Source organism: Typopeltis vanoorti, chromosome 5 (assembly GCF_054136105.1).
Source record: "Typopeltis vanoorti isolate ZY-2024b chromosome 5, IOZ_Tvanoo_1.0, whole genome shotgun sequence".
Taxonomy (NCBI): Eukaryota; Metazoa; Arthropoda; class Arachnida; order Uropygi; family Thelyphonidae; genus Typopeltis; species Typopeltis vanoorti.
In genome coordinates this window covers 167081966-167104637 of record NC_143553.1, presented here as the reverse complement: position 1 = coordinate 167104637, position 22672 = coordinate 167081966, and the positions used below count along the sequence as shown (strand labels likewise).

Sequence of the window (22672 nt, the reverse complement as noted above, 5' to 3'; positions counted from 1 at the left end):
AAAATGATTTATTTCTTTAATGTTTTTTTTATCGATGAGCTATGCAATGCCAAATCACAATGTTGGAAAATTTTTGTAGAAGTTTGATTGCAACACCTGATTTGTTTCCTAACATTACACTAGCTCCATCAGAACAAAATGCAATGAGATGATTTTTTAAATAGTTATCAGAAAATCCATATGAATTTAAAGTAGCAATTATAGTAGCATGTACACATTCTGCGGTGGTATTTTCTAGTTCTACAAGATTATTAAACAAGAAGAACAAGGGGCTCACAAATTTGAGAAAAATTTAACAGAGGGCTCGCGTGAGCCCCTTATAGCTCACCACTGGGTATGCTCCTCCAAGGAGTTCAGGGACTCATTCAGGTTGGGCATTTTAGTCACACATGCTTAAATAACTATCATACTGCTCTTTGAACACATTCGCCAAAGAAACATTCACAGCATCTAAATGGTAGCCAATTCCACACACTCATCACTAGCCATGAAAAGGATCTGGATCTCACATGCTTTCTAGCCACACCTTAGGCAGTTTCTAGAGATGATCCCAATTGCATCAACCATAAACTTATTATTAAATTATAGTGATAAGATAATCAAAATTGTAGTGATAGGATGGTCTCTCTTGTGCTGTCTCATCTCTTCACAAGCTTGTGAAATGAGACAGCACAAGAAAGCAATGATGTGAGCATGGCTGTTTATGGGTCTTCAAACAGGCTACTTTGGTTAACCAATACCAAAATAGCCACTTTGTTAAGCAACTGTGTTCTTGATTAAGGAGCGTGATCATGCATTCTTGACATGAGAAGTAGCCATATATATGGAGGGAGTAGATGAGTGAAAAGAAAGAGATGGATTTAAATAGTACAAACCCACTTTCTTTTCGTTGCAAAGAAAGGGTGTTACCGGCACATAGGAAATGATTGAAATTGATTAAGACTGTGGTTGACAAGGACTAGATTTTAGTAGGCCTTTGCTGGCCTGGTTGGCCAAGTGGTTAGCGTATCCGCTCTCCAGGCAAAAGGCTATGGGTTCAAATCCTGCCATGGGCATGGATGTTTGTGATTGTCGGCGAAAATACTAGTGGCAGATGACATAGGTGTTGATGATGATAGTTGTAGTTGGTGGAGGCAGAGTTATCGAGGGAGGGCACCTACTCTATGAGTCTTTGGACTCCGTGGAGGTGTCATGTAATAATGATGACGATGATGAATGGGTGAAATATGTTGCCAGAGGTAATTGTGTGTGCAATGGCAGTTAATAAATATAAGGAAGAATGTGATAAGCATCATGTAAATAATAGTTAAGTAACACACTAACCATTAATACACATGCTTCTTATGATTACTAGATATGCCCAGGTGATAATAATAATACTTCTGATAGGGTGTACAAGGGGAAAATGTGAATGAAATCTATTGGAAAATTAGCATTTATGAGTGCAGGGTGAATAATATTGGTGGACTTCAACTACAGGAACTGTAAATTGGAAGGAGAATGGAATTTTTACATTTGCTAGGAGTTACGAAAGGAGGCTGTGCGCAAGAAGGTGAGGAGTGGTTTCTTTGCGTGGAGGGTGGTTGAACCTTGGAATGCATTGCCTGAGAGAGAGTGATTGGAGTGGGGATGGTTAATGGATTCAAGGAGTGGTGTGATAGACTTTGTATTTCCAAAAACTACCTCCCATGATGAGTCTTTTGACTCCATGGAGGCCTGGATAATAATAATAATTGCCTGAGACAGTATGAAATGGATGTGACTTGGGGTTCAAGAGTGCTGAATCTTGTGACAGCATCAAGGAATTGGACAGTAATCAAGGTAGTTACATTGCCTCTGACTTGGGAGATTCATAGACATAGAATTTTCAGTTAAGAAAGGGGGGGGGGGCATATATGCAGAATTCTGAGCAGGTGTTTATGACAAACTGAGGAGCCAGCTTGGAGTGGTGCCATAGCATAAGAATCTAACAGCTAATCAGAGATTGAGATGCCAATTCACTTGCACATTCCCATAATTACACAGGCTGATATCCCATCTAATCCCAAGGCTGTATTTGCATTAAAATTATGGAATATCTTAAGCACCTCCATTTCATCTATCTCTATTTTCACATCAGTTCAGTGTTACATCTGGCACTGCAGTATCTCCTGGATGGTACACCTTTGGAAAATGATCACTCAGTAATTTGACTGTCTGTTTAGGTAACCTCACTAACATTAGTACTCATTAAAGTTATCCTTACATAGTCATCCATTTTTTTTTTTACTTGCTACACAGTGAAATAATCTTTGAGATTGTCAGTTAGTTTCCTCTCATAATCTGTAAAATTATAATAGACAAGAAAGTCTCAGCTCTGGGAGGGTGCCATGGGAATGGAAAGAGGGGGAAAATGGTTCCAGTGTGTAAAAGAGGCTTGAAGGCAGAGGTAGCAAATTATAGGACAGTCAGTATCTCAAGATTGGTAATCAAGGTACTGGAGAAGTTGGTAAATCATAGAATTTAGAAATATGGTGAAAAGAAATAGGATACTAAGATATATGTGTGGGGGGGGGCATGCTTTTGAGATGGGTGGGTCTTGCCTTAGTAATATGCTCACTTTTTATAGTAAAGTGACAATTCAGTTGGATAAAACAAATGGCTACAGTGATACTGTTGGACATTGTGAAGGCATTTGAGATAACACATGAAACTCTCTTATATAAATTGGAGCAAATGAGGATGGTTGTGACATGCATGAGAGGATGATTAATGAAAAGCCAAAGTATACGGGGAATTATCATTATTATTAGACCTCCTTGGAGTCATAAGGCTCATTGTAGGAGATCCTACTGATGCGCGTGCACACACACACACACACACAAAGCTCAAACATCTGAACATGGAAGAACATAAGCGATTGAAGAAGTTACTGTTTTCTGAACAAGTTGAAGTAATTGGGCAGGGAAACTAATATTGAAAAGGTTGAATGTAAGAGAGAGAAACTTTAGTACTGATTGTATATTTATTGATCCTTATACGCAGAATAAATTGCAGAAGAGAGGGGATAAAAATCGGCATGGGACTACTGAAATTAGTGACTTATATATCAGTTCTAAAGCCGGTACAAGATCTAGAGGGAATCTGCAATTTTTGTAAACCAATGCAAGAAGCATTCGAAATAAGAGAGAAGAATTTTTGGCATTAGTCAGTGCAATCTCACCAAAAATTGTAGGCATTAGTGAAACTTAGCTGTCAGCAGAAGATGTGGTCACTGGAATTGAATGTGATGGGTACAGTATTTTCAGGGAAGATAGAACAGGGGGAGGAGTACTGTTGATGATAGCTGATGTGTTGCAGCCAAAGAAAGTAGTATATCAAGATGATAGACATGTGAATGAGAGTTCGTTTGACGTGGTCTGGTGCGAAATAGTGACCAATGCAACCAAATATACAGTTGGATGCGGCTATAGGCCAGGGAGTACAGGGGGGGGATATTGAATTCATGCATCAGCAAATTAGTGCAATGAGTGCAGGTTTTGTGATTATTATGGGGGATTTTAATTATGGTGATATCAATTGGAAGGAGGAAATATCACGTAGCAAAAAGGAAATGGAGTTCATACATCTTCTACGTGATAATTACTTGAAACAGCACATAACTGAAGGGACACGTGGTGTGAGAGTGTTGACCTGGTTATTGGTTCAGAGATTATATGCATAAGTAAGGTGTCCTCGTTACCTCCAATTGGTGAAAGCAATCATGTGGTATTGACTTGGGAGGTTGCAAAATCTGTGGATTTTTCTGTTAAGAAGGGGGAACTACAGGTTAGGCAATTATAACAAGCTTCGGGGTGAGCTTGCAGCCATCCCATGGCAGAACATATTGCAGGAGAAAGATGTTAGCAGTGCATTGGATAAAATCAGCGGGTATCTGAGGAAAGCAATATTAGATTGTGTCCCCATGGTCAGGAAGTCAAACAAGGCAGGCGTTAGATGGATGAGCAGTAGTATCAAGCTTGATCTGCAAAAAAAAGAAAATGTTATGGAGAATTTACAAGGAGAAAGGCAATCAGTACACCCATGAGCAGTACAAGGCTCAAGCTAGGAAGGTTACCAGCATAGTAAGAAAAGCTAAATCAGATTATGAGAAGACCTTAACCAAAGCGATCAAGGGTAATCCCAAAGAGTTCTTCCGCTATGTAGCAAGTAAAAGGAAGAAGAATGACTTTGGAAGGATAACTTTAGTGGCTGCTGATGGTATTGAGGTGACAAAGTCAGATGTAATAGTCGAGTTACTGAGTGATCACTTTTCAAAAGTCTATCACCCAAGTGAGGATATCTCTGTACCTGTAGCAATAAGTAGTGTGAGAATTGAAGCTAAAGAATCAGAGGTATTTAATATATTGCAAAATTGAGATGCAACACTGCTGTAGGCTTAGATGGAATATCAGCTCGGATGTTGCGTGAATGTGCAAATGAATTGTCAACCCCTCTTACTTGGATATTTAATTTAAGTTTGAACTCTGGTATGGTCCCTATCTGTTAATTACAGACCAATCACCATCTCATGAGTAGTGGTAAAAGTATTGGAAAAGTTGGTTAAAGACAAAATTCAAGAATGGGTGGATCAGGATATGATACTCTATAGAGGCCAACATGGGTTTGTTAAAGGTAGATCCTGCCTTAGCAATCTATTAACTTTTCATAATAGAATGACATCTGAGTTGGACAAAGGAACTGGCTACACAGTGGTACTTCTGGATTTTGCTAAGGCTTTTGACAGGATACCCCATGGAACACTGTTAGGCAAATTGGAGCAGATGGGAATGGATACTAAATTGGTGATATGGATAGGAGAATGGCTCAGGGAGAGATACCAGAAGGTGGTGTATGGAGGAGTCGAATCCAGGGTGAGGCAGGTGACCAGTGGTGTGCCTCAGGGCTCTGTGCTTGGGCCATTGTTGTTTAATTTGTATATAAATGATATAGGAAATGGCTTACAGGGAGATATTCAGTTGTTTGCTGATGATGCAAAGTCGGGTAGCACAATAAAAAATCAAGCTGATGTTGAAAGTTTGCAGGATGATTTAAATAAGCTGGTAGAATGGGCAAAAGACAATGGATGTCAGTTCAATGTGGAAAAGTGTAAAGTCATGCATTTTGGGATTAAAAGATTACCAGCTGTGTTGATGGAACAGTACTCCAAGAGATTGATGAGGCTAGGGACTTAGGGATATTGGTAGATAGAGAGATGAAGTTCAGAGGACACATTGCTAAGGTGCCAAGATTGCACATAGGATTACTTGGTTGTTGAGGAACACACTGACATCCAGAGATAAAGAGTTTATTATTCCCCTTTATAAAGCGTTGATACTTCCACATTTGGATTACTGTGCTCAGGTCTGGTCACCTGGATTCATTCCGTGGAGATGAGGAGGCTGTGAAGAGGGTTTAGAGAAGAGTGACCATGTTGGTCACTCTTCTCTGAACCCTCTCATAGCCGCTACACAAAACCAGCTACTAAAAGAAAAAAACGGAGCTGTCTAGCTACTTAAACGCAGATATCTGGATAATCCTAGAAAGGATTACGGACAACACAGCAAACCACATCCAACAAACGAAGAAAGAAAACCTAATTTCAAAGACTAAAAGAACGACAAAACCAGCTGCCATATTCAAAGTTTGCCACTGTGAACAAGAACAACCAACCAGAAGCAAGAAACAACAGGAGCCACCAATCACCCACAGGTATCAATAACATAATTAACCTATCTAACCACGCTCTAAACAAAGACGAAATCTCTATACTTAACAAAGGTTTAAATTTTGCTATAGCACCAAAAACGATAGACAAACTTGAAGTTATTTGTAATATGGAAAGAGGCCTAAGATTCATACCTAATAACATAGCAGACAAAATACATATAGAAACTACGAACATTTTAAACCATAACAAAACAATAACAAACAACATAACTAAACACGAATTAACAGCGATAAAATCACGTAAAACAAATCCGAACATAGTAATAACCAGAGCCGATAAAGGAAATGCCACTGTCATTTTAAACCATACCACTTATATAGAAAAAATGAATCTGCTGGTCTCTGACAATAACACATACAAACTAGTTAACTACAACCCAACTAACAGAACAAAAAACAAAATGGAGAAACTACTTAAATCAATTACCACATGGCCCGAAGATGCAATCAAAAAACTGTTCCCTCATTACGCGTGCTCCCCTAGAATTTATGGGCTACCAAAAATTCACAAAGAAAACACCCCGCTAAGACCTATCGTTGAAGGAATTGATAGCCCGATGTATCACTTAGCCAAAAAATTAGCGGCAACACTCAAGGAGTTGGTAGGTCATTCCCCTTCCTATATCAAAAACACACAACACTTCATAAACATCATCAAAGACATTACATTAGAAAAAGATGATTTATTAGTCAATTTTGACGTCTCTGCCCTCTTTACGAATGTCCCAATCAATGACACAATCCTTCTCCTACAAAACAAATTCCCTCCAGATATCACGGCGCTTTTTGCGCATGTATTACGGTCGGGTTATTTTGTATGGCAAAACGCCTTCTACTTACAAAAAGAAGGCACAGCCATGGGCTCGCCATTATCCCCCCCATTGCTAACTTTTACATGGAACATTTTGAGAAACTTGCCCTAGATTCCTCCCCTCTAAAACCAAAAGTCTGGCTTAGATACGTTGACGATGTTTTCGCAATCTGGTCCCATGGCCGCCAGACATTAGACACATTCCTTAGCCACCTAAACAAACAACACAAACGCATACAGTTCACAGTTGAAATTGAAAAACACAACACACTTCCGTTTCTAGATACACTTGTCACACTTCTTCCCTCGGGCAATCTTTCCTTCACTGTTTACCGAAAACCGACACATACGAGACAATATATACACATAAACTCCTCCCACCACCCAACACAAAAACTAGGTGTCATCAACACGCTGAAAAACAGAGCTCAGACGATTTGTTCCAGTGAACAGGCACTGAAAGACGAGTTTAAAATTATCAGTAATAACCTACAAAAAAACGGATACAGCCAAAATACTATAAACAAAATTCTCTACAAAACCACAATAAAAAACAAAGACAAACCAGACTACAGTAAAACTATAACCATTCCCTACATTAAAGGAATATCAGACAAAATAAACAGAGTACTACAAAAGTACTACCTCAAATCCACCTTTAAACCTCCTGCAAAATTAAAAAACTTACTCAATTCATCCAAAGACCCACTAGCTCACCCTGGAGTATACTGGATTTATTGTACTTGCAACATACCATATATAGGAGAAACAGGATTCACTATTCCTATTAGACAAAAAGAACATAAACGACACATTAAATATAATAATTATGGTGAAGCTGGCCTTTCTGATCATGCCCTGAATACCTTACACAGAATTGACTGGAAAACCACCAGCTGTCTACATCACACTAGAACATGGTATGAACGGAAATTCAAGGAAGCCTGTGAGATTATCAGCAACCACCCCAATCTGAACAACAATGATGGTTTAAAAATCCCAAACATATAGAAGGTATATATTCGACCTTCCTCACCAAGCACAACTATAAACAGGACTGTAGAAAATCCAGTATTGTAAATCAAAAATAAGAATTGTAATACTAAAAATAGGACACCAATTGTTTCTGAAAGAAAACCATGTAAAAGAATGTTTATTCCTGTTATTGTAAAGATAGAATTTAGCTTGATGTAAAAATTTATTTTTTATTTTATTTTATTTTATTTTTTATTTATTTATTTTTTATTTATTTATTTTTTATTTTTTCACCAAAGGTCACGCCAGTAGAATAACATGTGATCAAATCATTGTTTCTCTAGCTTACAGTTAATGATGTAACTCAGCTTGTTCTGTATACTTATGTATGCTCCAGATGATGTTCTTGATGTGAAGATCGAAATGTCGGGATAATAAAAAAAGTTTTTTTAACACGGTTGTAAATTCCATAAAATTTTTAAAATGAATTGCATCATCAGGGCAATGGTACTCGTAAGACTTACGTCATTACCATTTTATGTACCATTACCCCCTGATGATGTAAGTCTTATAACGCACGAAACTCGTCGGGTTTTTAATTGTTTATTTTTAATAAACTTTACATACAATGCAGTTTCAATACCACCAACTACCTACAGAATAATATCATTATATTATAAGTGTCATTAGGGTTGTGAGTGAATGAATGTAGCGGTATGTTTGAACTGTGGTAAGAAAACAGTGTTTCTAGTAGTCTAGTGTGGCTTTTTTTCTGATAACCATGCTTCATTTTTTGCATGCTGTACTGGTATTCTTCAGTAGTGTTTATTATTCTAATCATATTTGTTTATGTTCTTGATTGCTGCAGTCAGAAAATGGCATCTTTTGAAGTACACTTCTACAGCATGGAAAAGCTTCATCATGAAGATTTTCTGAGTTTTGCTCTGAATTGTTCTTAGTGGATGCATTGCAAGAACTGCTTTATGTACAAAAAAATGTGAAAGATTTGTGAACTGTTACAGTGAATGACAAGAAGAATGTATGGAAGAAGGGTAATGATAGGTTAGAGTATTTCAAAATGAGAGCTAGCATCACCAGCAGTAATCAGAAATCAGATGGAGGTGTTAGATGATAACAAAGGGAATGGACTGGAAGAGTTTAGGCAAGACTTGCTGGAAATGAAAAGTGAAATGAAGCATCTGTAAGATGCGATTAAACATCTACTCTTCTAAACCTGGTTTTGGAGTTGCTGCTGGAGAGAAGTGTAATGAATGATGCAAACAAGGTTTTAGTGGATGTCAAAGATGATGTGAATGCACAGGAGAGTGGACTGTGCCTTCCTGCTTGAATGTTTAAAGTTCAGCCTTTCCATGGTTTCAATCCATTTGTTCTTTCTAGCTTCATTTAAGCTGCCAATAAGATCATCTGCAACATCCACTATTCAGAAAGTCGTTAAAAAAAAATAATTTCTACAGCCAAAAAACATGTGAGACCGGCTAACTTTCCTTTCATGGAAAGAGACCAGATGAAGGTTCCACACGTCACTGATGGGAATCGAACCCAGATCTTTCCCATTAAAGGGTTGTTTTGTCTATACCGACTGAGCTATGGAGGCACCTCTCTTCATAATCATTTTCATAATAATAACCATTCCCATCATTTACACAGTTACCTAACATTGTCGCTGTTACACACAGATTTTCACAATCCCTCCCATCAGAATTCGTTTCCCTGACTGTTAGGTCTTATATCAATTAATAATTTTTCAAGACTCCTGATGCCAAACACATTCAAGTGTAGGCAGTCCCTCTTATACAAATCCAATCTTCCCTCAAACTCACTCCACACATCCAAAGACTCGCATCCATTCCTTTTACACAGCCCATGCATCAAATCATTTGCCCTTCATAGCCCTTCTATTTAATTAATTTTTATCATATCAAGGTAATATACTTACTATTTTCACTTTCTCATCCTTCACTCTCACCTCTTTCAACAACCCTTTCATAAGGGGATTCAATCATTAGGGATGTGGTGATTAACAAAATACACAAACAATTTCCTAATGGAACATTGAAACAAATAAGTGATGTTTTGCAGAGAAGAAAAGAACAGGCATCAGAATTAGTGGTAGTTGTGGACACAAATTACTCAGATGGTGTAGAAAGGAATGGAGATAGGGCCTTGAATAAGTTGTTCCAGGAGATAAAGGATAATAGTGTTGTGGGGAGAGTAGTTAGTGTTTGTTGCCCAGATATAATAATAGTAAGTTGAGAAGGAAAGTAGAGTTAATGAATGACAAGATGGTTCAGTTGTGTGAGACAAAGAGTGCTCAGTTTATGGAATGAATTTGAAGGGAAGTTAGAATGGTTTAATGCTGGATTGCATTTGAATGAGTTTGGTGTTGGACATCTAGAAAAACTGCTCTTTTTTTGAAGGACATAATCAAGAGCTAGTGATCGAATGAAGATTATGAAGCAAGATAGTAGAAGGTTGATGCAGGTTATAGAAGGCAATATGAGAGGTTGGCCAGTCATGCCAAGGATAATTCAAGGAAATTCTTCCACCTTATAACATATGCAAGCAAAGGGTATAGTGGAATTACTTAATGCACACTTCATCAGTGTACATCATACTGGTGTAAATGATGCTGCGCAACATGTAGAAGGAAGGAAAGTATTAGGAGAATTTTCAGGTGAAAAATTCAGAAGTGTATCAGGTGTTGATTGGGTTAATAATACTGTTGGAATGGATCACCATGTACTTTTAAGAAATATGCAAAACAGTTAGCTATGCCCTTGACCTGGTTATTTAATGAAAGTCCTGTAGTGGTTAAAGTTCCTAAGAGTAAAAAAAAAAAAAAAAAAAAGGCAAAATAGTGTCACTCCACATGCATTGTTCTATGACTCAAGTTTCTAATTATAGGCCAGTCTGTATATCTGAAGTTGTAGTCAAGGTTTGGAGAGGTTGGTTAGGAGTAGAATGCAGGATTGGGTTGATGGACATAGGATTCGTTATGATGGTTAGTAAGGGTCTGTAAAGTGTCGATCTTCTTTTAGCAATTTACTTGAATTTTATGAAAAGGTAATGAGTGTGCTAAATAAGGAAGATTCATATACAGCTATTCTTGGACTTTTATTATTATTATTCAGGCCTCCATGGAGTCAATAGACTCACCATGGGAGGTCCTTCTTAGGAAACACAAAGTCTATCATACCACTCCTTGAACTCATTGATTGTTCTTGCTCTAACCACTCTCTCAGGCAATGCATTCTACAGTTCAACCACCCTCCACTCAAAGAAATCACTCCTCACCCTCTTACTCACAGCTTCCTTTCATAACTTCGAGGGATGGCCAATTGTCATGCTCCTACCCACCATTCCACCAAGCGAAAGAACTCCCCAGTGCCTACCTTATCCCTGCCTCTCAACAATTTAAAAGTCTCAATCATATCACTATCACCTCTCCTTCTTCTGTCCACTAAACTTTGCAGTTCACATTCCCTCAGTCGATCCTTCATAACTGACATTGTACAGTCCTTAAAATATCTTTGTTATCCGCCTCTGTACCCTTTTCATTAATTTACCCCCTTCAAATCCTGAGGACCAAATTTGAGAACTATAGTCTAGGTGTAGTCTGATCAGGGTCTTATACAATGGAATGATAACTCTTTTATCTCTGCAGGTCAGTGTGTGTTTCTCAGTATTTGCAGCAATCATCTGGGTTACCGTCACCACCTTTGCAATATGCTCCCTAAAGTTCAATTTTCTATCAATAATCACCCCTCCCCAGATCTCTTGTCTCCTCTACTTCCTCCAGTATAGCTCCTCCAATCGAGTATGCATCCTGCCATCGATGGATTCCAAACTTTAAAGTCTTGAAGTTTGGTATCAATGCAGCAAAATAAACTGATATCCACATTCATTTGCCCATCTGTCTAGTTTATTCAAATCCTCTTGCAGGGCTGCCACATGTGCACTATTACTGATAATCCTTCCCAGCTTCACATCAGCCACAAACAACTGAATATTCCCTTGCAATCCATTGACCATGTCATTGATATAAAAGGCTGAACAATACAGGTCCCAGTACTGAGCCCTTTGAACCCCACTCGTACCCTTCTGCTTCCTTGATATTGCCCCACCATACACAACTCTCTGATATCTGTCAGACAGGCATTACTGAATCCATTTGATTAACCCGACATTTAAACCCATGTGCTGCAAATTAAATATCAGCTTATCATGTAGTACCCTGTCAAAGGCCTTTGCAAAATCCAAAAAATTGGCAGTATATGCCTTTCTTCATCAACTGCTCTTGTCACTTTATTATAAAAGGCAATCTTATTATATTATTATAAAAGTAAGAGCACCCCCTTAACAAATCCATGTTGATTCTCACAGATAACATTATCCTCATCTGCCCAACGCTGTATATAGTAGCTCACTAACTTCTCCAAGACCTTAACAACTACTGATGACATACAAACAGCCCTATAATTACACACTTCCAGTCTGCTACTGGCCTTGTTCAGCAGCACTATCTTACCTTCCTTCCTTCCATTCCTTGGGTATCTTTCTTGCAGCCAGACTTTTATTGAAGAGCTGGGTCAACGGAGCTGTTAGTTCTTTAGCACATTCTTTCAAAACCCATGGTGAAATACTATCCAATCCTACAGCTTTACTGATACCCAGAGTACTCAGTATTTGGAAAACACTCTCCTCTTGCACCTCTAAACCCTGAACCTGCTCTATCCCTCTAGTATTAAAACCTTCTTCTCCAGGATGAAATACTCCAATAAAGTGCTCATTGAACAACTCCACTATGTCCTCTGCATCAGTCACTCTATTCCCATTTTTATCCTGCAATGTCATTCTTCCACAATCATTTCTCCTCCTACTGGCCACATAGGTAAAAAAATTTCCTAGGATTTTCTTTGGATCTTAGTGCCCCTCTCTTCTCATATTCTTGTTTTGCCTTCCTCACCATACTAGTCACTCCCCTAGCCTACGTCTTATATTCTTCGTGTATCTTCCCAAAACCCCTCTCCCTATATCTCTTCCATAATCTCTTTTTCAACTACAGTTCCTGTTTGATATTGTCTGTCATCCACTTTACATCAAATTGTGTCTGCTTCTTTACTTGTGGAATACAGCTTACTATTGTTGCTAACAAATATTCCTTCACAATTTCCCAGGCACTAATGATATCTTGGCCTTCCAATTCTGCCCTTGATGGAACTGCCCCTAGTTGATGTCTAAGACTATTGTAATCACCTGCCTTATAATTCCACATAAGTTCCCTTTTCTTCGATACTCCTGCATATCTATTCATCTTCCAAGTCAAAACCACATGGTCACTCTCTCCGACTGGGGGGAAAGATGTCTTATCAGCTCTTCTGATGCTATGACCAAATCCAAACCTCTTGAACCTCTTGTTCCCTCTATTACATGTTGCCTAAAACATTTGTTCCTCAAGAATTCTAGAAATTCCATTCTCTTATTACTACATGCATTTCTTCTTCCCAGCTTATACCGCTGTAGCTAAAATCTCCGAAAACAATCGTTCTTCTTGCACTTGCCAAGCCCAACTGCCTAAACATCTCCTGCTCCCCACCCTCTGTGCTCCTTGGTTTGTAGTAACTCCCCACTAAATATCCTGTCTTGGCCACTTCTACCTCACACCATATGCTTTCAAAACCATTAGGGTCACTACCTTCCAAAGCCACTCTTAGAGGACATGTGTCATCACTTATCATAAGCAGTACTCCACCACCACGTTTTCCTTTCCTATCCTGCCAAAAAATGCTGTACCCTGCTACTTCAATTCCTGTAATTATATCATCTTCCGTCAACCATCTCTCAGAGATCCCAATAATCTTTGGCCAGGCTGATGCTATCAGTGCCAACAATCCATCTCCTTTATTTCGGATACTCCTGGCATTAGTATAAAGCATAAAAATGTCACTGCTTCTGTACCTATCATTATCACCTCTGTACACCCCACTGGACTCAGTGTTACCTGATGTCATCCCCCTTTCCCCAGGCACCCATTCCCACAAGAGGCCACCCCTTCTACCATCCACCCTGGGAATTCTAGTTTCCCTGCATTGACACACCGACTCATTCAGAAAACAGCAATCACTCCGGATGTCTTCATCCTTCCTCATTCAAATGCAAGCAGTCTCTCACATACAGTTCCTTTCTGTCCTCAAATGCCCTCCAAGCATCCACGTATTCCAATCCTCTCTTCTGACACATTCTGGCTATTATGCTATTGAGTATTACTGTTCTTCTGCTCAGCACATCACATCATACCTGAGCAACACACACACACGCACGCACACAATCTTTCCTCTCTGCATTTTCTTTTGTACAACCTCAAGCAAGAATCTCAGATCTCTTGCCGCCCGATTTTACATTGCCTCTCAAGTCATTCGTGCCCACCATCACAATCATTTGATCCATCCTTTCACCCCCTCTTAATTGCCATATCCATACTTTCTATTGTCCCTCCAGGCAAAAACTCCTCTGGCATCCTATCTTGCACACCACGTATCATCGAGTCTCCATACATCACACCTCTTACCACTCTGTTCCATGATTGCTCACCAGCATGCCTCACTCTCATTCCTGGTTATAGCACTCCCTCGCATTCTTCTCATTTCCTCTCTCTGAATGTTTCTATTCTCTCCTCTTCTATCATTCCCATGCCTTTCTCTCATTCCCTCTCTTACTGCTCCTATTCTGTACTCTTCTATCATTCCCATACCTCTCTCCTATTGTTTCTATTCTCTCCTCTTCTATCATTCCCATAATTCTCTCTAACTCCTACTCTGATTCACACGCATTCATCTCGTTCCCGATACATTCCACCTACTCTTTCAGCTGCTCGTCTATCTCTCTCTCTCTGCAAGCTAGTCACTTTACTTGCCATCCCTTCTTCCAATCAAGACATCTCCAAAAACCTCAAAGTCATTCAAGCCTTCCACACTCCCGTCTCTTATTTCTTCATTCATATTTCGCTCGTCATTCTCTCCTATCACACTCCTTGTCTCCCGACATTCATTTCCTGTCCCTGACGCAACTAGATCGGTTATCAAAATATCGAATTCATGTAATTCCTCCCATTGCCTACATTTTGCGCATATATGCACTCTCCCCTTCTCTCACCCGCTGCATATCCAACTCCCGGGATGCATACATGCCACAAGAACTGCATACCACAAAGTCTTTTGTTATGTTATTCAAAATAGAGTCCTTAAATGGCAGAGGACTTGGTGACACGTCATTCGCAATTGGAGCTACGGCTGTTATCATTCTTTATTACCGAGGAACTACTAAACTAAATGCTATATAAACTATAAACGTTATATTATGTATATATAAACGCTAAATATATACACATATATAAATACAAACACTATATTCAACTATACTAAATGGTGAAAAACTTATTTTCGTATATTATTATTATTATTATTATTATTATTATTATTATTATTATTCAGGCCTCCAAGGAGTCAAAAGACTAATCGAGGGAGGTCCTTCCTAAGACATAAAGTCTCTCAAGACTCACTGAGGGGAGGTCCTCCCCTGAGAAACACAAAGTCTATCATACCACTCTTTAAACTCACTGACCGTTCTCGCTCCCACCACTTCATCAGGCAATGCATTCCACGGTTCTACCACCCTCCACACAAAGAAACCACTCCTTACCCTCTTGCTCACAGTTTCCTTTCGTAACTTCCAGGGATGGCCTCTTGTCATCACTCCTTCCCGCTGTTCAACCTAGCAAAAGGACTCCCCAGTGTCAACCCTGTAACCACCTCTCAACAGTTTAAAAGTCTCAATCATATCACCTCTCCTTCTTCTATCCCAAACTCTGCAGTCCACATTCTCTCAGCCGATCCTCATAACTATCCTTGTACAGTCCTGAAACCATCTTTGTCATCCGTCTTTGTATCCTTTCCACAGTTAATTTATCCCCTTCAAATCCTGGGGACCAAATCTGAGAACAATAGTCCAAGTGTGGTCTGATCAGAGACTTATACAACGGAATGATAACCCTCTTATCTCTGCAGGTCAGTGTCCTTCTCATAATAGCAGCAATCCTCTGTGTTACCTTCACCACCTTTGCAATATGTCCCCTAAACTTCAGGTTTCTATCAATCATCAACCCCAGATCTCTTGTCTCCCCTACTTCCTCCAATATAACTCCTACCATAGAGTATGCAGCATCCCATCGATGTTTCCCAAACCTCAAGACCTTACATTTTGCTGCATTAAACTGAAACCCCCATTCATTTGCCCATCCATCTAGCTTATTTAAATCCTCTTGCAGGGCTACCACATCTGCACTATTACTAATAATCCTTCCCAGCTTCGCATCATCTGCAAACAACTGAATATCCCCCTGCAATCCACTGGCTATGTCATTGATATAAAGGTTAAACAATATAGGTCCTAGTACTGAGCCCTGTGGGACCCCACTTGTAACCCTCTGCCTCCTGGAAACTGCTCCACCATACACAACTCTCTGATACCTATCAGACAGCCAATCCTGAATCCAGTTGACCAATCTGACATCCAGACCCATGTGCTGCAACTTAAATATCAGCTTATCATGTAGCACCCTGTCAAATGCCTTTGCCAAGTCTAAGAAAATTGCAGTATATGCCTTTCCCTCATCTAATGTTCCTGTAACTTTATTATAAAAGGCAAGCATATTGCTAAAACAAGAGCATCCTTTCACATATCCATGTTGATTCTCAAAGATAACATTACCGTCATATGCCCAATGCTGTACACGGTCCCTCACTACTTTCTCCAAGATCTTAACAACTACTGATGACACACAGACTGGCCTATAATTAGACACTTCCAGTCTGTTACCACCCTTATGCAATGGCACTATCTTACCTTCATTCCATTCCCTGCGCACCTTTGCCAAAGCCAGACTTTCATGGAAAAGCCACGTTAAAGGTACTGTCAATTCCCTAGCACATTCTCTCAAAACTCGTGGCGAAATACCATCCAGTCCCACAGCTTTACTGACATCCAGAGTACTCAGTATCTGAAACACACTCTCCTCCTGTACCTCCAGACCTCGTACCAGTCCTATCCCTCTAGCATTAAAACTGACTCCTCTAGGATGAAATACTCCAATAAAGTGTTCATTGAACAATTCCACTATGTCCTCTGCATCAGTCACTCTATTCCCATTTTTATCCCACAATATGATTCTTCCACAGTCATTTCTCCTCCTACTGGCCACATAGCTAAAAAATTCCCTAGGATTTTCTTTGCATCTTAGGGCCAATCTCCTCTCATATTCCAGTTTCGCTTTCCTTACCACACTAGTCACTCTTCTGGCCTGTGTCTTATATTCCTCATGCATCTCTTCACCTATCTCCTTATATCTCTTCCATAGCCTCTTTTTCGCATGCAATTCCTGTTTAATATTGTTTGTCATCCACTTTACTCCAAATTGCATCCTCTTCTTCACTCGTGGTATACAACTTACCATTGCTGATAACAAATATTCTTTCACAATTTCCCACGCACTGGTGATATCCCGGCCTTCCAATTCCTCCCTCCATGAAACTTCCCGAAGTTGACGTCTAAGACTATTATAATCACCTGCCTTATAATTCCACATAAGTTCCCGTCTCTTTGATACTCCTGCATGTCTATTCATTTTCCAAGTCAACACCATTTGGTCACTCTCTCCAACTGGTGGGAGAGACGTCAACTCAGTTATTATCAACTCTTCTGATGCTATAACCAAATCCAAAATTTTTGAACCTCTTGTTCCCTCTGTTACATGTTGCCTAAGACATTTGTCCCTCAAGAATTCTAGAAATTCCATTCCCCTATTGCTACATGCATCTTCCTCTCTCCAATTTATACTACTGAAGTTAAAATCTCCCATAACAATCATTCTTCTTGCACTTGCCAAACTTAGCTGTCTAAACATCTCCTGGTCCCCATCCTCTGTGCTCCTGGGTCTGTAGCAACACCCTACTAAATATCCTGTCTTGCCTACCTCTACCTCACACCATACCCTCTCAAAATCATTTGTCTCACTTCCTTCCAAATTCTCCACTCTTAGAGGACATAGGTCATCACTTATCATAAGCAGTACCCCACCACCACGCTTTCCCCTCCTATCCTGACGAAAAATGCTATACCCAGCGACTTCTATTCCTGTTGTTATATCCCCTTCTGTCAACCATGTCTCAGTGATCGCAATAATTTTTGGCCAGGCTGATGCTATCTGCACCACCAATTCCTCTCCCTTATTCCGGATACTCCTGGCATTAGTATACAGCATATAAATGCCATTGTTTCTATACCCAGCATTATCCCTTCTGGACTCCACTGGGCTCAGTGTTACCTGACATTGTCTCCCTTCTCCCAAGAATCCATTCCCACAAGAGGCCACCCCTGCTATCATCCTCCCTGGGACACACTGACTCTTTCAGAACAGCAATTTCTCCAGATGCCTACGTCCTTCCTCATTCAAATGTAAACGGTCTCTCGCATACAACTCCTCTCTTTCCTCAAACGCGCTCCAAGCATACACATATACCAGTCCTCTCTTGTCACACATTCTCGCTATTATGCCATTCAATATCACCGCTCTTCTGCTCAGCTCATCATTATCATACCTGGGCAACACGCACACTATTTTTCCTCTCTCTGTCTTCTTCCGTACAGTCTCAAGCAAAAATCTCATATCTCTCGCTGCCCGACTTACATTACCACTCAAGTCATTCGTTCCTACCATCACAATCATCTCATCCACCCTTTCACCTCTCTTAATTGCCATAGCCACCCTTTCTATTGTTCCTCCTGCCAAACACTCCTCACGCATCCTATCTTGAACACCACGGATCATTGAGTCGCCATACATTATACCTCTTACCATTCCCTCGCTCCTATTGTTTCCATTCTCTCCTCTTCTTTCATTCCCATACCTCTCTCTTCTACTGTTTCCATTCTCTCCTCTTCTAGCACTCCCATACATCTATCTCATTCCCTCTCTCCTACTGTTTCCATTTTCTCCACTTCTAGCACTTCCATATCCCTCTCTCATTCTGTCTCTCCTACTACTGTTTCCATCCGCTCGTCTTCTAGGATTCCCATACCTCTCTCTCATTCCATCTCTCCTACCGTTTCCATTCTCTCCTCTTCTAGCACTTCCATATCTCTCTCTCATTCCATCTCTCCTACCGTTTCCATTCTCTCCTCTTCTAGCACTTCCATATCTCTCTCTCATTCCGTCTCTCCTACTGTTTCCATCCTCTCGTCTGCTAGCATTCCCATACCTCTCTCTCATTCCCTCTCTTCTACTGTTTCCATTCTCTCCTCTTCTAGCACCCCCATACCTCTCACTCATACTCCTTAAATTCTCTCTCTCTCCTACTCTGATTCGCCTTGCATTTATCTCTTCCATTCACCTAATCTTATCTTTCATACTTCTGCTCTCATTCACAAGACATTCCACCTCCTCTTTCAACTCATCTATCTCCCTCTGCAGGTCAGTCACTCTTAATCTAAATTCACTCTCCCAAACAAAACCATCTCCTAAACTTCCACAGTCACTCACACCTTCCATACTATCAACTATTATTTTCTCATACTCGTCCAACTCTGACCTCGCCTTCTCGGTAACCCAAAAGTAACACACTATATTATGACAAAACTTCAAAAGCAGCACCACTAAAGAACACTTGTGTTACTGAGAAAAAAATGTAGCACAATTCACAAAAGCATTCATGCTGTACGCTGTTTAAAAACAATTTTTTAACCACAGCTTAAATCCTTATCTGAAAATTGGCATGGATTTGTTAAATGGTGCACTTGTTTCATAATTTTCTTGCCTTCTATAAAAAAATTGACAAGAGTAGTTGATGAGGGAAAGGCATATACAGTACTGCCTATTTTTCTTTCTTTTTTTTTTTTTTTTTTTTTTTTGATTTTGCAAAGGCATTGGCATTTGATAGGGTCATACATGATGAGTTGTGACATAAGTTGCAGCTTATCATGTATCGTGTGCAATACATGGGATTAGATAGCAGATTAGTGAAGAGGATTTTTTTATATCTAATCTACACAAGAAAGGCCCACAAGACCTATAACATATTGGTGCTGTGTGTTGGCAAGAAGAATAGTATAAAGGAGTAATCTGTGCACATTTTGCTTGAACTGCTGAGGATTATAATCTTTGGGGAAGGCAGAGTGGAGAAGACTGTTCCAAAGGACAGAAGTAGATGGGATGAAGGAGGAGGGGGAGGCAGTGACATTGGTTTGGTGAGTTTCAAGATGGACTGTAAAAGGATGATGTTTGGCAGTGGCTCATGCTTTGATGATTTTGGAGGAGAGTGGAAGAATAATAGTGACCAATTCAGCAGAGCAGAGCACTGTCCATGAAAGTATCTGTAGAAGAGGTACAAGGCAGACACTGGATGTCTGAGAAAGGTATTGAAGTGGGTATATGAGAGAAGGATCATTAATTAGCCAAATTGCCCTCTTCTGTATAGAATTTAGCAATCTTAGAACGAATTTTGTCCCAAATATGGGAGCAGTATTCCATGACTGGGTGGATTTGGGCTTTGTATAGATTTAGCAGCTATGAAGGTGTGAAATAGTGTCTTGTGTGAAAAAGTATACCAAGTTTATTGGTGACTGCAGAAGCTATAGTTGAAATGTGGTTGTGCCAGGAAAAATCAGAGGTGCAGATCAGTCTGAGTAGAGAAATCTGATCATATTTGGATATCTTGGTATTACTGAAGGCAGGGGGGCTCTCTTTATTGCAAGAGATCACACAGGAATGGCTTTTCATGGCACTGAAGTTTACAAGGCTGTCCTTGCACCACTGGGGAGTATAGCTAGGAGATCTGAGTTCAGGTCACTGGTCATGTTAGATCTTGAGGATTGTGATACTTGAGTACTACAAGGTTTGTCGAATGAATAAATGAAATTTATAAATTATTTATGGAAATGAATGGATTAGAGTGAAGTGGAAATTGACTGTCTTATAGATATCAGAGGGTTGTGTATGGGGGAGCAGTATCAAGGAAGAGGAAGGTCGCAAGTGGAGTTCCACAGGATCAGTATTGGGACTTTTGCTTTTTGGCCGTTATATCAATTATATTGTCACTGGGTTGCAGGGAGTGAAATTTAGTTATTTCAGATTATGTGAAGCTTGGAATGGTTATTAGTAAGAGTGCTGATGTTTTGGCTCTTCAAGAGGATTTGAATAAGCTAGAAAGATGTGATTGGGTAAGATTGGTTAGATGAATTGAAGATTGACTTTCTGAATGATACCAGTAAGTTGTGTATGATGGAGCAGTGTCTCAGAAAAGAAAGGTGACCAGGAGTGTGCCTCAGGGTTCTGTTCTTGGTCTCCTGCGGTTTAATTTATTTGTTAATGATATTTCAGATGGATTGACTGAGGATCTTCAAATGTTTGTTGATGATGCAAAGTTAGATAGAATTATCAATAGTGTTGCGGATATTAATTCTCTACAGGAAGATTTGAGTAGACTTTTAAATTGGATAGATAAGTGGGGTTGTAATTTTCGAAGCTGTATAACTGAGAGGAGACCTCCCCATAGCCTTTAAAGGAATGCGGAGAACCGACCAGGGCTTCTGACCTAATGTCCAATCCTCACCGTCTCATGGTGCACCCTGTTGGGTATCTACTTGGATACTGAACGAACGAGGATGGGCTGACAATTTGGGATATAGCTGACCAAATTGTATTCTTATTGGTTAAACCAAAATAAAAATGATGGTACGACATGACAAAATTTCATGCCGGCTGGGGCGTCGCCCGGTTAAACAAGGCCCCCGTTGTTTTCGCCAGGGAACCAGGGCGAACAGCGAAAAGTCAGCTACTGGAACAAATCTGAAAACAAACCCCAACTCAACATCACCAGAGTTAAAGATCGGTACTATCAACATAAGAAGACTGAATGGCAAAGAAATGGAGCTAGCTGATGAATTAGATAAGTACCAGATTGACATAATAGGGTAACTGAAACAACAAAGACAAAAACTGGTGAGATCTTTCTGAGCAATAAATGCAAAATGTTATATTCAGGCAATGACAATCAAGGAAAAGAAGGAGTAGCCATAATATTAAACACAAAATACGAGGCTAATCTTCTTGAATGGCAGTCAGTCTTAAGTAGAGTAATGTGGACAAATATGAGAATGGGGAACTTGACAATGAGACTTATTTGTGCCTATGGTCTCACAAAAGGTTCTACTAAGGTAGAAGTGGAGGAATTTTTTGAGGCTTTAGAAAAAGCAACTGGCACAATGAAAAAGGAAAAGTTGGTCCTTGTTGGGGATCTAAATAGCAGAGTAGGAAATGATTGTGAGACCATAGGAATAAGAAAAATCTCATTGACTATGTTATTGTTGATAGTGATGTTTTCTCCCTGGTGCAGGAGACCAGAGTTTGAAATTCAGAGTTTGCCACTGAATCGCCAAGGTTTGATTCCTGTTCTCAAACTCTTTCATTTTTTCTTCAATAATCTTTGTGTATTTTAGTCTACAGTTCACATCTGAAGAAAACATTGATTGACTCTGCCAGAGAGGCATGTGGTTAGGTTGTCTGCAAGGATAAAAAAAAATCAGAACTCTCTGGAGGACACAGGAAGTTAAAGAGGCAGTGAAGGAAAAGAAGAAAGCATATCAAAAGTTAAAATAAGTCAGCTTGTGCTCTTAGAGAATACAGAGACAAATGCAAGAATGCTAAACACTGTGTAAAACTAGCTAAACAAAAGTCATGGGAGGACTTCGGCAAGAATATAGAAAATAAATATCAAGAAGGTGGCAAAATATTCTGGAGGTTGTTGAAGAAGCTTAGGAATGGAGGAAAGAGTGCTGTAAAAGGAGTAAGAGATGATAAAGGTGACATAAAAATGGGAGAAAAAGATATCCTTGAAGTATGGAGTAATTACTTTGAAAAACTATTAAATGAAACGAGCAGTGATGACAGCACAGTGGTAAAAAAACACTGACCAGGCATGCAGTCAGGAATACATATCCATACTTGAAGTAGAAAAAGCCATCAAAGGCTTGAAATGTGGAAAGGCAGCAGGAGTAGATGGTATTTGA

At 39.7% G+C, this 22672-nt stretch overlaps 1 protein-coding gene across 2 annotated transcripts in view; it reads left to right on the top strand.

Moving 5' to 3' along the window:
* sturkopf (lipid droplet associated hydrolase sturkopf) overlaps positions 1 to 22672 on the top strand; it is a 112791-nt gene that overhangs the window by 65240 nt on the left and 24879 nt on the right. The window lies entirely within an intron of this gene.